The sequence below is a fragment of the Phalangium opilio genome, unplaced genomic scaffold (assembly GCF_054372755.1).
Source record: "Phalangium opilio isolate 3A_F unplaced genomic scaffold, DU_Popi_V2 ptg000246l_1, whole genome shotgun sequence".
Classification (NCBI taxonomy): Eukaryota; Metazoa; Arthropoda; class Arachnida; order Opiliones; family Phalangiidae; genus Phalangium; species Phalangium opilio.
The window spans coordinates 4,422,649-4,435,090 of record NW_028324225.1 but is presented as its reverse complement, the minus strand read 5'-3'; the positions used below and the strand labels follow the sequence as shown (position 1 = coordinate 4,435,090).

The 12,442-nt window shown below is 42.1% G+C and overlaps 8 non-coding genes across 8 annotated transcripts; all 8 read right to left on the bottom strand.

The window, feature by feature from the left end:
* Window positions 1-396: 396 nt before the first annotated feature.
* TRNAM-CAU (transfer RNA methionine (anticodon CAU)) lies at window positions 397-468 on the bottom strand. Its single transcript has one exon. It is a non-coding gene; the product is annotated as a tRNA-Met (tRNA).
* Window positions 469-1,072: 604 nt separating this feature from the next.
* On the bottom strand, window positions 1,073-1,144 carry TRNAM-CAU (transfer RNA methionine (anticodon CAU)). Its single transcript has one exon. It is a non-coding gene; the product is annotated as a tRNA-Met (tRNA).
* A 608-nt stretch (window positions 1,145-1,752) lies between these two features.
* Window positions 1,753-1,824, bottom strand: TRNAM-CAU (transfer RNA methionine (anticodon CAU)). Its single transcript has one exon. It is a non-coding gene; the product is annotated as a tRNA-Met (tRNA).
* Window positions 1,825-2,428: 604 nt separating this feature from the next.
* Window positions 2,429-2,500, bottom strand: TRNAM-CAU (transfer RNA methionine (anticodon CAU)). Its single transcript has one exon. It is a non-coding gene; the product is annotated as a tRNA-Met (tRNA).
* Window positions 2,501-3,108: 608 nt separating this feature from the next.
* On the bottom strand, window positions 3,109-3,180 carry TRNAM-CAU (transfer RNA methionine (anticodon CAU)). The gene has a single exon. It is a non-coding gene; the product is annotated as a tRNA-Met (tRNA).
* A 2,369-nt stretch (window positions 3,181-5,549) lies between these two features.
* TRNAM-CAU (transfer RNA methionine (anticodon CAU)) lies at window positions 5,550-5,621 on the bottom strand. The gene has a single exon. It is a non-coding gene; the product is annotated as a tRNA-Met (tRNA).
* Window positions 5,622-9,900: 4,279 nt separating this feature from the next.
* TRNAM-CAU (transfer RNA methionine (anticodon CAU)) lies at window positions 9,901-9,972 on the bottom strand. The gene has a single exon. It is a non-coding gene; the product is annotated as a tRNA-Met (tRNA).
* A 741-nt stretch (window positions 9,973-10,713) lies between these two features.
* Window positions 10,714-10,785, bottom strand: TRNAM-CAU (transfer RNA methionine (anticodon CAU)). Its single transcript has one exon. It is a non-coding gene; the product is annotated as a tRNA-Met (tRNA).
* Between the last annotated feature and the right edge of the window lie 1,657 nt (window positions 10,786-12,442).

Below are 12,442 nucleotides of genomic sequence, written 5' to 3'. Positions count from 1 at the left end.
TAGTTTTGATCCACGGACATCTGGGTTATGGGCCCAGCAGGCTTCCACTGCGCCACTCTGCTTACATGATCATTGTATGAACAAACTAACATATATAAAATAGCAAGTGCTATTTTGCATAAATTTAGCAGAGCGTAGTTTCGATCCACGGACCTCTGGGTTATGGGCCCAGCACGCTTCCACTGCGCCACTCTGCTTACATGATAATTGTATGAACAAACTAACATATATCAAAATAGCAAGTGCTATTTTGCATTAATTTAGCAGAGCGTGATTTCGATCCACGGACCTCTGGGTTATGGGCCCAGCAAGCTTCCACTGCGCCACTCTGCTTACATGATCATTGTATAAACAAACTAACATATATAAAAAAGCAAGTGCTATTTTGAATTAGTTTAGCAGAGCGTGGGTTCGATCCACGGACCTCTGGGTTATGGACCCAGCACGCTTCCACTGCGCCACTCTGCTTACATGATAATTGTATGAACAAACTAACATATATCAAAATAGCAAGTGATATTTTGCATAAATTTAGCAGAGCGTAGTTTCGATCCACGGACCTCTGGGTTTTGGGCCCAGCACGCTTCCACTGCGCCACTCTGCTTACATGATATTTGTATGAACAAACTAACATATATCAAAATAGCAAGTGATATTTTGCATAAATTTAGCAGAGCGTAGTTTCGATCCACGGACGTCTGGGTTATGGGCCCAGCACGCTTCCACTGCGCCACTCTGCTTACATGATCATTGTATGAACAAACTAACATATATAAAATAGCAAGTGCTATTTTGCATTAATTTAGCAGAGCGTGCTTTCGTTCCACGCACCTCTGGGTTATGGGCCCAGCACGCTTCCACTGCGCCACTCTGCTTACATGATAATTGTATGAACAAACTAACATATACAAAATAGCAAGTGATATTTTGCATAAATTTAGCAGAGCGTAGTTTCGTCCACGGACATCTGGGTTATGGGCCCAGCAGGCTTCCACTGCGCCACTCTGCTTACATGATCATTGTATGAACAAACTAACATATATAAAATAGCAAGTGCTATTTTGCATTAATTTAGCAGAGCGTGGGTTCGATCCACGGACCTCTGGGTTATGGGCCCAGCACGCTTCCACTGCGCCACTCTGCTTACATTATCATTGTATGAACAAACTATCATTTATAAAAAAAAAGCAAGTGCTATTTTTCATTAATTTAGCAGAGCGTGGTTTCGATCCACGGACCTCTGGGTTATGGGCCCAGCCAGCTTCCACTGCGCCACTCTGCTTACATGATAATTGTATGAACAAACTAACATATATCAAAATAGCAAGTGATATTTTGCATAAATTTAGCAGAGCGTAGTTTTGATCCACGGACATCTGGGTTATGGGCCCAGCAGGCTTCCACTGCGCCACTCTGCTTACATGATCATTGTATGAACAAACTAACATATATAAAATAGCAAGTGCTATTTTGCATAAATTTAGCAGAGCGTAGTTTCGATCCACGGACCTCTGGGTTATGGGCCCAGCACGCTTCCACTGCGCCACTCTGCTTACATGATAATTGTATGAACAAACTAACATATATCAAAATAGCAAGTGCTATTTTGCATTAATTTAGCAGAGCGTGATTTCGATCCACGGACCTCTGGGTTATGGGCCCAGCAAGCTTCCACTGCGCCACTCTGCTTACATGATCATTGTATAAACAAACTAACATATATAAAAAAGCAAGTGCTATTTTGAATTAGTTTAGCAGAGCGTGGGTTCGATCCACGGACCTCTGGGTTATGGACCCAGCACGCTTCCACTGCGCCACTCTGCTTACATGATAATTGTATGAACAAACTAACATATATCAAAATAGCAAGTGATATTTTGCATAAATTTAGCAGAGCGTAGTTTCGATCCACGGACCTCTGGGTTTTGGGCCCAGCACGCTTCCACTGCGCCACTCTGCTTACATGATATTTGTATGAACAAACTAACATATATCAAAATAGCAAGTGATATTTTGCATAAATTTAGCAGAGCGTAGTTTCGATCCACGGACGTCTGGGTTATGGGCCCAGCACGCTTCCACTGCGCCACTCTGCTTACATGATCATTGTATGAACAAACTAACATATATAAAATAGCAAGTGCTATTTTGCATTAATTTAGCAGAGCGTGCTTTCGTTCCACGCACCTCTGGGTTATGGGCCCAGCACGCTTCCACTGCGCCACTCTGCTTACATGATAATTGTATGAACAAACTAACATATACAAAATAGCAAGTGATATTTTGCATAAATTTAGCAGAGCGTAGTTTCGTCCACGGACATCTGGGTTATGGGCCCAGCAGGCTTCCACTGCGCCACTCTGCTTACATGATCATTGTATGAACAAACTAACATATATAAAATAGCAAGTGCTATTTTGCATTAATTTAGCAGAGCGTGGGTTCGATCCACGGACCTCTGGGTTATGGGCCCAGCACGCTTCCACTGCGCCACTCTGCTTACATTATCATTGTATGAACAAACTATCATTTATAAAAAAAAAGCAAGTGCTATTTTTCATTAATTTAGCAGAGCGTGGTTTCGATCCACGGACCTCTGGGTTATGGGCCCAGCCAGCTTCCACTGCGCCACTCTGCTTACATGATAATTGTATGAACAAACTAACATATATCAAAATAGCAAGTGATATTTTGCATAAATTTAGCAGAGCGTAGTTTTGATCCACGGACATCTGGGTTATGGGCCCAGCAGGCTTCCACTGCGCCACTCTGCTTACATGATCATTGTATGAACAAACTAACATATATAAAATAGCAAGTGCTATTTTGCATAAATTTAGCAGAGCGTAGTTTCGATCCACGGACCTCTGGGTTATGGGCCCAGCACGCTTCCACTGCGCCACTCTGCTTACATGATAATTGTATGAACAAACTAACATATATCAAAATAGCAAGTGCTATTTTGCATTAATTTAGCAGAGCGTGATTTCGATCCACGGACCTCTGGGTTATGGGCCCAGCAAGCTTCCACTGCGCCACTCTGCTTACATGATCATTGTATAAACAAACTAACATATATAAAAAAGCAAGTGCTATTTTGAATTAGTTTAGCAGAGCGTGGGTTCGATCCACGGACCTCTGGGTTATGGACCCAGCACGCTTCCACTGCGCCACTCTGCTTACATGATAATTGTATGAACAAACTAACATATATCAAAATAGCAAGTGATATTTTGCATAAATTTAGCAGAGCGTAGTTTCGATCCACGGACCTCTGGGTTTTGGGCCCAGCACGCTTCCACTGCGCCACTCTGCTTACATGATATTTGTATGAACAAACTAACATATATCAAAATAGCAAGTGATATTTTGCATAAATTTAGCAGAGCGTAGTTTCGATCCACGGACGTCTGGGTTATGGGCCCAGCACGCTTCCACTGCGCCACTCTGCTTACATGATCATTGTATGAACAAACTAACATATATAAAATAGCAAGTGCTATTTTGCATTAATTTAGCAGAGCGTGCTTTCGTTCCACGCACCTCTGGGTTATGGGCCCAGCACGCTTCCACTGCGCCACTCTGCTTACATGATAATTGTATGAACAAACTAACATATACAAAATAGCAAGTGATATTTTGCATAAATTTAGCAGAGCGTAGTTTCGTCCACGGACATCTGGGTTATGGGCCCAGCAGGCTTCCACTGCGCCACTCTGCTTACATGATCATTGTATGAACAAACTAACATATATAAAATAGCAAGTGCTATTTTGCATTAATTTAGCAGAGCGTGGGTTCGATCCACGGACCTCTGGGTTATGGGCCAGCACGCTTCCACTGCGCCACTCTGCTTACATGATAATTGTATGAACAAACTAACATATATCAAAATAGCAAGTGATATTTTGCATAAATTTAGCAGAGCGTAGTTTCGATCCACGGACCTCTGGGTTATGGGCCCAGCACGCTTCCACTACGCCACTCTGCTTACATGATAATTGTATGAACAAACTAAAATATATCAAAATAGCAAGTGCTATTTTGCATTAATTTAGCAGAGCGTGGTTTCGATCCACGGACCTCTGGGTTATGGGCCCAGCACGCTTCCACTGCGCCACTCTGCTTACATTATCATTGTATGAACAAACTATCATATTTAAAAAATAGCGAGTGCTATTTTTAGTTAATTTAGCAAAGCGTGGTTTCGATCCACGGACGTCTGGGTTATGGGCCCAGCACGCTTCCACTGCGCCACTCTGCTTACATGATAATTGTATGAACAAACTAACATATATCAAAATAGCAAGTGATATTTTGCATAAATTTAGCAGAGCGTAGTTTCGATCCACGGACCTCTGGGTTATGGGCCCAGCACGCTTCCACTGCGCCACTCTGCTTACATTATCATTGTATGAACAAACTATCATTTATAAAAAATAGCAAGTGATATTTTGCATAAATTTAGCAGAGCGTAGTTTTGATCCACGGACATCTGGGTTATGGGCCCAGCAGGCTTCCACTGCGCCACTCTGCTTACATGATCATTGTATGAACAAACTAACATATATAAAATAGCAAGTGCTATTTTGCATTAATTTAGCAGAGCGTGCTTTCGTTCCACGCACCTCTGGGTTATGGGCCCAGCACGCTTCCACTGCGCCACTCTGCTTACATGATAATTGTATGAACAAACTAACATATATCAAAATAGCAAGTGATATTTTGCATAAATTTAGCAGAGCGTAGTTTCGATCCACGGACCTCTGGGTTATGGGCCCAGCACGCTTCCACTGCGCCACTCTGCTTACATGATAATTGTATGAACAAACTAACATATATCAAAATAGCAAGTGATATTTTGCATAAATTTAGCAGAGCGTAGTTTCGATCCACGGACATCTGGGTTATGGGCCCAGCAGGCTTCCACTGCGCCACTCTGCTTACATGATATTTGTATGAACAAACTAACATATATCAAAATAGCAAGTGATATTTTGCATAAATTTAGCAGAGCGTAGTTTCGATCCACGGACGTCTGGGTTATGGGCCCAGCACGCTTCCACTGCGCCACTCTGCTTACATGATCATTGTATGAACAAACTAACATATATAAAATAGCAAGTGCTATTTTGCATTAATTTAGCAGAGCGTGCTTTCGTTCCACGCACCTCTGGGTTATGGGCCCAGCACGCTTCCACTGCGCCACTCTGCTTACATGATAATTGTATGAACAAACTAACATATATCAAAAAGCAAGTGATATTTTGCATAAATTTAGCAGAGCGTAGTTTCGATCCACGGACCTCTGGGTTATGGGCCCAGCACGCTTCCACTGCGCCACTCTGCTTACATGATAATTGTATGAACAAACTAACATATATCAAATTAGCAAGTGCTATTTTGCATTAATTTAGCAGAGCGTGATTTCGATCCACGGACCTCTGGGTTATGGGCCCAGCAAGCTTCCACTGCGCCACTCTGCTTACATGATCATTGTATAAACAAACTAACATATATAAAAAAGCAAGTGCTATTTTGAATTAGTTTAGCAGAGCGTGGGTTCGATCCACGGACCTCTGGGTTATGGGCCCAGCACGCTTCCACTGCGCCACTCTGCTTATATGATAATTGTATGAACAAACTAACATATATCAAAATAGCAAGTGATATTTTGCATAAATTTAGCAGAGCGTAGTTTCGATCCACGGACCTCTGGGTTTTGGGCCCAGCACGCTTCCACTGCGCCACTCTGCTTACATGATATTTGTATGAACAAACTAACATATATCAAAATAGCAAGTGATATTTTGCATAAATTTAGCAGAGCGTAGTTTCGATCCACGGACGTCTGGGTTATGGGCCCAGCACGCTTCCACTGCGCCACTCTGCTTACATGATAATTGTATGAACAAACTAACATATATCAAAATAGCAAGTGATATTTTGCATAAATTTAGCAGAGCGTAGTTTCGATCCACGGACCCCTGGGTTATGTGCCCAGCACGCTTCCACTGCGCCACTCTGCTTACATTATCATTGTATGAACAAACTATCATATATATAAAATAGCAAGTGCTATTTTTCATTAATTTAGCAGAGCGTGGTTTCGATCCACGGACCTCTGGGTTATGGGCCCAGCACGCTTCCACTGCGCCACTCTGCTTACATGATAATTGTATGAACAAACTAACATATATCAAAATAGCAAGTGATATTTTGCATAAATTTAGCAGAGCGTAGTTTCGATCCACGGACCCCTGGGTTATGTGCCCAGCACGCTTCCACTGCGCCACTCTGCTTACATTATCATTGTATGAACAAACTATCATATATATAAAATAGCAAGTGCTATTTTTCATTAATTTAGCAGAGCGTGGTTTCGATCCACGGACCTCTGGGTTATGGGCCCAGCCAGCTTCCACTGCGCCACTCTGCTTACATGATAATTGTATGAACAAACTAACATATATCAAAATAGCAAGTGCTATTTTGCATTAATTTAGCAGAGCGTGATTTCGATCCACGGACCTCTGGGTTATGGGCCCAGCAAGCTTCCACTGCGCCACTCTGCTTACATGATCATTGTATAAACAAACTAACATATATAAAAAAGCAAGTGCTATTTTGAATTAATTTAGCAGAGCGTGGGTTCGATCCACGGACCTCTGGGTTATGGGCCCATAACGCTTCCACTGCGCCACTCTGCTTACATTATCAATGTATGATCAAACTATCATATTTAAAAAATAGCCAGTGATATTTTGCATAAATTAAGCAGAGCGTAGTTTCGATCCACGGACATCTGGGTTATGGGCCCAGCAGGCTTCCACTGCGCGTCTCTGCTTACATGATCATTGTATGAAAAAACTAACATATATAAAATAGCAAGTGCTATTTTGCATTAATTTAGCAGAGCGTGGTTTCGATCCACGGACCTCTGGGTTATGGGCCCAGCAAGCTTCCACTGAGCCACTCTGCTTACATGATCATTGTATGAACAAACTAACATATATCAAAATAGCAAGTGCTATTTTGCATTAATTTAGCAGAGCGTGATTTCGATCCACGGACCTCTGGGTTATGGGCCCAGCAAGCTTCCACTGCGCCACTCTGCTTACATGATCATTGTATAAACAAACTAACATATATAAAAAAGCAAGTGCTATTTTGAATTAATTTAGCAGAGCGTGGGTTCGATCCACGGACCTCTGGGTTATGGGCCCATAACGCTTCCACTGCGCCACTCTGCTTACATTATCAATGTATGATCAAACTATCATATTTAAAAAATAGCCAGTGATATTTTGCATAAATTAAGCAGAGCGTAGTTTCGATCCACGGACATCTGGGTTATGGGCCCAGCAGGCTTCCACTGCGCGTCTCTGCTTACATGATAATTGTATGAACAAACTAACATATATCAAAATAGCAAGTGATATTTTGCATAAATTTAGCAGAGCGTAGTTTCGATCCACGGACCCCTGGGTTATGTGCCCAGCACGCTTCCACTGCGCCACTCTGCTTACATTATCATTGTATGAACAAACTATCATATATATAAAATAGCAAGTGCTATTTTTCATTAATTTAGCAGAGCGTGGTTTCGATCCACGGACCTCTGGGTTATGGGCCCAGCCAGCTTCCACTGCGCCACTCTGCTTACATGATAATTGTATGAACAAACTAACATATATCAAAATAGCAAGTGCTATTTTGCATTAATTTAGCAGAGCGTGATTTCGATCCACGGACCTCTGGGTTATGGGCCCAGCAAGCTTCCACTGCGCCACTCTGCTTACATGATCATTGTATAAACAAACTAACATATATAAAAAAGCAAGTGCTATTTTGAATTAATTTAGCAGAGCGTGGGTTCGATCCACGGACCTCTGGGTTATGGGCCCATAACGCTTCCACTGCGCCACTCTGCTTACATTATCAATGTATGATCAAACTATCATATTTAAAAAATAGCCAGTGATATTTTGCATAAATTAAGCAGAGCGTAGTTTCGATCCACGGACATCTGGGTTATGGGCCCAGCAGGCTTCCACTGCGCGTCTCTGCTTACATGATCATTGTATGAAAAAACTAACATATATAAAATAGCAAGTGCTATTTTGCATTAATTTAGCAGAGCGTGGTTTCGATCCACGGACCTCTGGGTTATGGGCCCAGCAAGCTTCCACTGAGCCACTCTGCTTACATGATCATTGTATGAACAAACTAACATATATCAAAATAGCAAGTGCTATTTTGCATTAATTTAGCAGAGCGTGATTTCGATCCACGGACCTCTGGGTTATGGGCCCAGCAAGCTTCCACTGCGCCACTCTGCTTACATGATCATTGTATAAACAAACTAACATATATAAAAAAGCAAGTGCTATTTTGAATTAATTTAGCAGAGCGTGGGTTCGATCCACGGACCTCTGGGTTATGGGCCCATAACGCTTCCACTGCGCCACTCTGCTTACATTATCAATGTATGATCAAACTATCATATTTAAAAAATAGCCAGTGATATTTTGCATAAATTAAGCAGAGCGTAGTTTCGATCCACGGACATCTGGGTTATGGGCCCAGCAGGCTTCCACTGCGCGTCTCTGCTTACATGATCATTGTATGAAAAAACTAACATATATAAAATAGCAAGTGCTATTTTGCATAAATTTAGCAGAGCGTAGTTTCGATCCACGGACCTCTGGGTTATGGGCCCAGCACGCTTCCACTGCGCCACTCTGCTTACATGATAATTGTATGAACAAACTAACATATATCAAAATAGCAAGTGCTATTTTGCATTAATTTAGCAGAGCGTGATTTCGATCCACGGACCTCTGGGTTATGGGCCCAGCAAGCTTCCACTGCGCCACTCTGCTTACATGATCATTGTATAAACAAACTAACATATATAAAAAAGCAAGTGCTATTTTGAATTAATTTAGCAGAGCGTGGGTTCGATCCACGGACCTCTGGGTTATGGGCCCATAACGCTTCCACTGCGCCACTCTGCTTACATTATCAATGTATGATCAAACTATCATATTTAAAAAATAGCCAGTGATATTTTGCATAAATTAAGCAGAGCGTAGTTTCGATCCACGGACATCTGGGTTATGGGCCCAGCAGGCTTCCACTGCGCCACTCTGCTTACATGATAATTGTATGAACAAACTAACATATATCAAAATAGCAAGTGATATTTTGCATAAATTTAGCAGAGCGTAGTTTCGATCCACGGACCTCTGGGTTATGGGCCCAGCACGCTTCCACTGCGCCACTCTGCTTACATTATCATTGTATGAACAAACTATCATTTATAAAAAATAGCAAGTGATATTTTGCATAAATTTAGCAGAGCGTAGTTTTGATCCACGGACATCTGGGTTATGGGCCCAGCAGGCTTCCACTGCGCCACTCTGCTTACATGATCATTGTATGAACAAACTAACATATATAAAATAGCAAGTGCTATTTTGCATTAATTTAGCAGAGCGTGCTTTCGTTCCACGCACCTCTGGGTTATGGGCCCAGCACGCTTCCACTGCGCCACTCTGCTTACATGATAATTGTATGAACAAACTAACATATATCAAAATAGCAAGTGATATTTTGCATAAATTTAGCAGAGCGTAGTTTCGATCCACGGACCTCTGGGTTATGGGCCCAGCACGCTTCCACTGCGCCACTCTGCTTACATGATAATTGTATGAACAAACTAACATATATCAAAATAGCAAGTGCTATTTTGCATTAATTTAGCAGAGCGTGATTTCGATCCACGGACCTCTGGGTTATGGGCCCAGCAAGCTTCCACTGCGCCACTCTGCTTACATGACCATTGTATAAACAAACTAACATATATAAAAAAGCAAGTGCTATTTTGAATTAGTTTAGCAGAGCGTGGGTTCGATCCACGGACCTCTGGGTTATGGGCCCAGCACGCTTCCACTGCGCCACTCTGCTTACATGATAATTGTATGAACAAACTAACATATATCAAAATAGCAAGTGATATTTTGCATAAATTTAGCAGAGCGTAGTTTCGATCCACGGACATCTGGGTTATGGGCCCAGCAGGCTTCCACTGCGCCACTCTGCTTACATGATATTTGTATGAACAAACTAACATATATCAAAATAGCAAGTGATATTTTGCATAAATTTAGCAGAGCGTAGTTTCGATCCACGGACGTCTGGGTTATGGGCCCAGCACGCTTCCACTGCGCCACTCTGCTTACATGATCATTGTATGAACAAACTAACATATATAAAATAGCAAGTGCTATTTTGCATTAATTTAGCAGAGCGTGCTTTCGTTCCACGCACCTCTGGGTTATGGGCCCAGCACGCTTCCACTGCGCCACTCTGCTTACATGATAATTGTATGAACAAACTAACATATATCAAAAAGCAAGTGATATTTTGCATAAATTTAGCAGAGCGTAGTTTCGATCCACGGACCTCTGGGTTATGGGCCCAGCACGCTTCCACTGCGCCACTCTGCTTACATGATAATTGTATGAACAAACTAACATATATCAAATTAGCAAGTGCTATTTTGCATTAATTTAGCAGAGCGTGATTTCGATCCACGGACCTCTGGGTTATGGGCCCAGCAAGCTTCCACTGCGCCACTCTGCTTACATGATCATTGTATAAACAAACTAACATATATAAAAAAGCAAGTGCTATTTTGAATTAGTTTAGCAGAGCGTGGGTTCGATCCACGGACCTCTGGGTTATGGGCCCAGCACGCTTCCACTGCGCCACTCTGCTTATATGATAATTGTATGAACAAACTAACATATATCAAAATAGCAAGTGATATTTTGCATAAATTTAGCAGAGCGTAGTTTCGATCCACGGACCTCTGGGTTTTGGGCCCAGCACGCTTCCACTGCGCCACTCTGCTTACATGATATTTGTATGAACAAACTAACATATATCAAAATAGCAAGTGATATTTTGCATAAATTTAGCAGAGCGTAGTTTCGATCCACGGACGTCTGGGTTATGGGCCCAGCACGCTTCCACTGCGCCACTCTGCTTACATGATAATTGTATGAACAAACTATCATATATCAAAATAGCAAGTGATATTTTGCATAAATTTAGCAGAGCGTAGTTTCGATCCACGGACCCCTGGGTTATGTGCCCAGCACGCTTCCACTGCGCCACTCTGCTTACATTATCATTGTATGAACAAACTATCATATATATAAAATAGCAAGTGCTATTTTTCATTAATTTAGCAGAGCGTGGTTTCGATCCACGGACCTCTGGGTTATGGGCCCAGCCAGCTTCCACTGCGCCACTCTGCTTACATGATAATTGTATGAACAAACTAACATATATCAAAATAGCAAGTGCTATTTTGCATTAATTTAGCAGAGCGTGATTTCGATCCACGGACCTCTGGGTTATGGGCCCAGCAAGCTTCCACTGCGCCACTCTGCTTACATGATCATTGTATAAACAAACTAACATATATAAAAAAGCAAGTGCTATTTTGAATTAATTTAGCAGAGCGTGGGTTCGATCCACGGACCTCTGGGTTATGGGCCCATAACGCTTCCACTGCGCCACTCTGCTTACATTATCAATGTATGATCAAACTATCATATTTAAAAAATAGCCAGTGATATTTTGCATAAATTAAGCAGAGCGTAGTTTCGATCCACGGACATCTGGGTTATGGGCCCAGCAGGCTTCCACTGCGCGTCTCTGCTTACATGATCATTGTATGAAAAAACTAACATATATAAAATAGCAAGTGCTATTTTGCATTAATTTAGCAGAGCGTGGTTTCGATCCACGGACCTCTGGGTTATGGGCCCAGCAAGCTTCCACTGAGCCACTCTGCTTACATGATCATTGTATGAACAAACTAACATATATCAAAATAGCAAGTGCTATTTTGCATTAATTTAGCAGAGCGTGATTTCGATCCACGGACCTCTGGGTTATGGGCCCAGCAAGCTTCCACTGCGCCACTCTGCTTACATGATCATTGTATAAACAAACTAACATATATAAAAAAGCAAGTGCTATTTTGAATTAATTTAGCAGAGCGTGGGTTCGATCCACGGACCTCTGGGTTATGGGCCCATAACGCTTCCACTGCGCCACTCTGCTTACATTATCAATGTATGATCAAACTATCATATTTAAAAAATAGCCAGTGATATTTTGCATAAATTAAGCAGAGCGTAGTTTCGATCCACGGACATCTGGGTTATGGGCCCAGCAGGCTTCCACTGCGCGTCTCTGCTTACATGATAATTGTATGAACAAACTAACATATATCAAAATAGCAAGTGATATTTTGCATAAATTTAGCAGAGCGTAGTTTCGATCCACGGACCCCTGGGTTATGTGCCCAGCACGCTTCCACTGCGCCACTCTGCTTACATTATCATTGTATGAACAAACT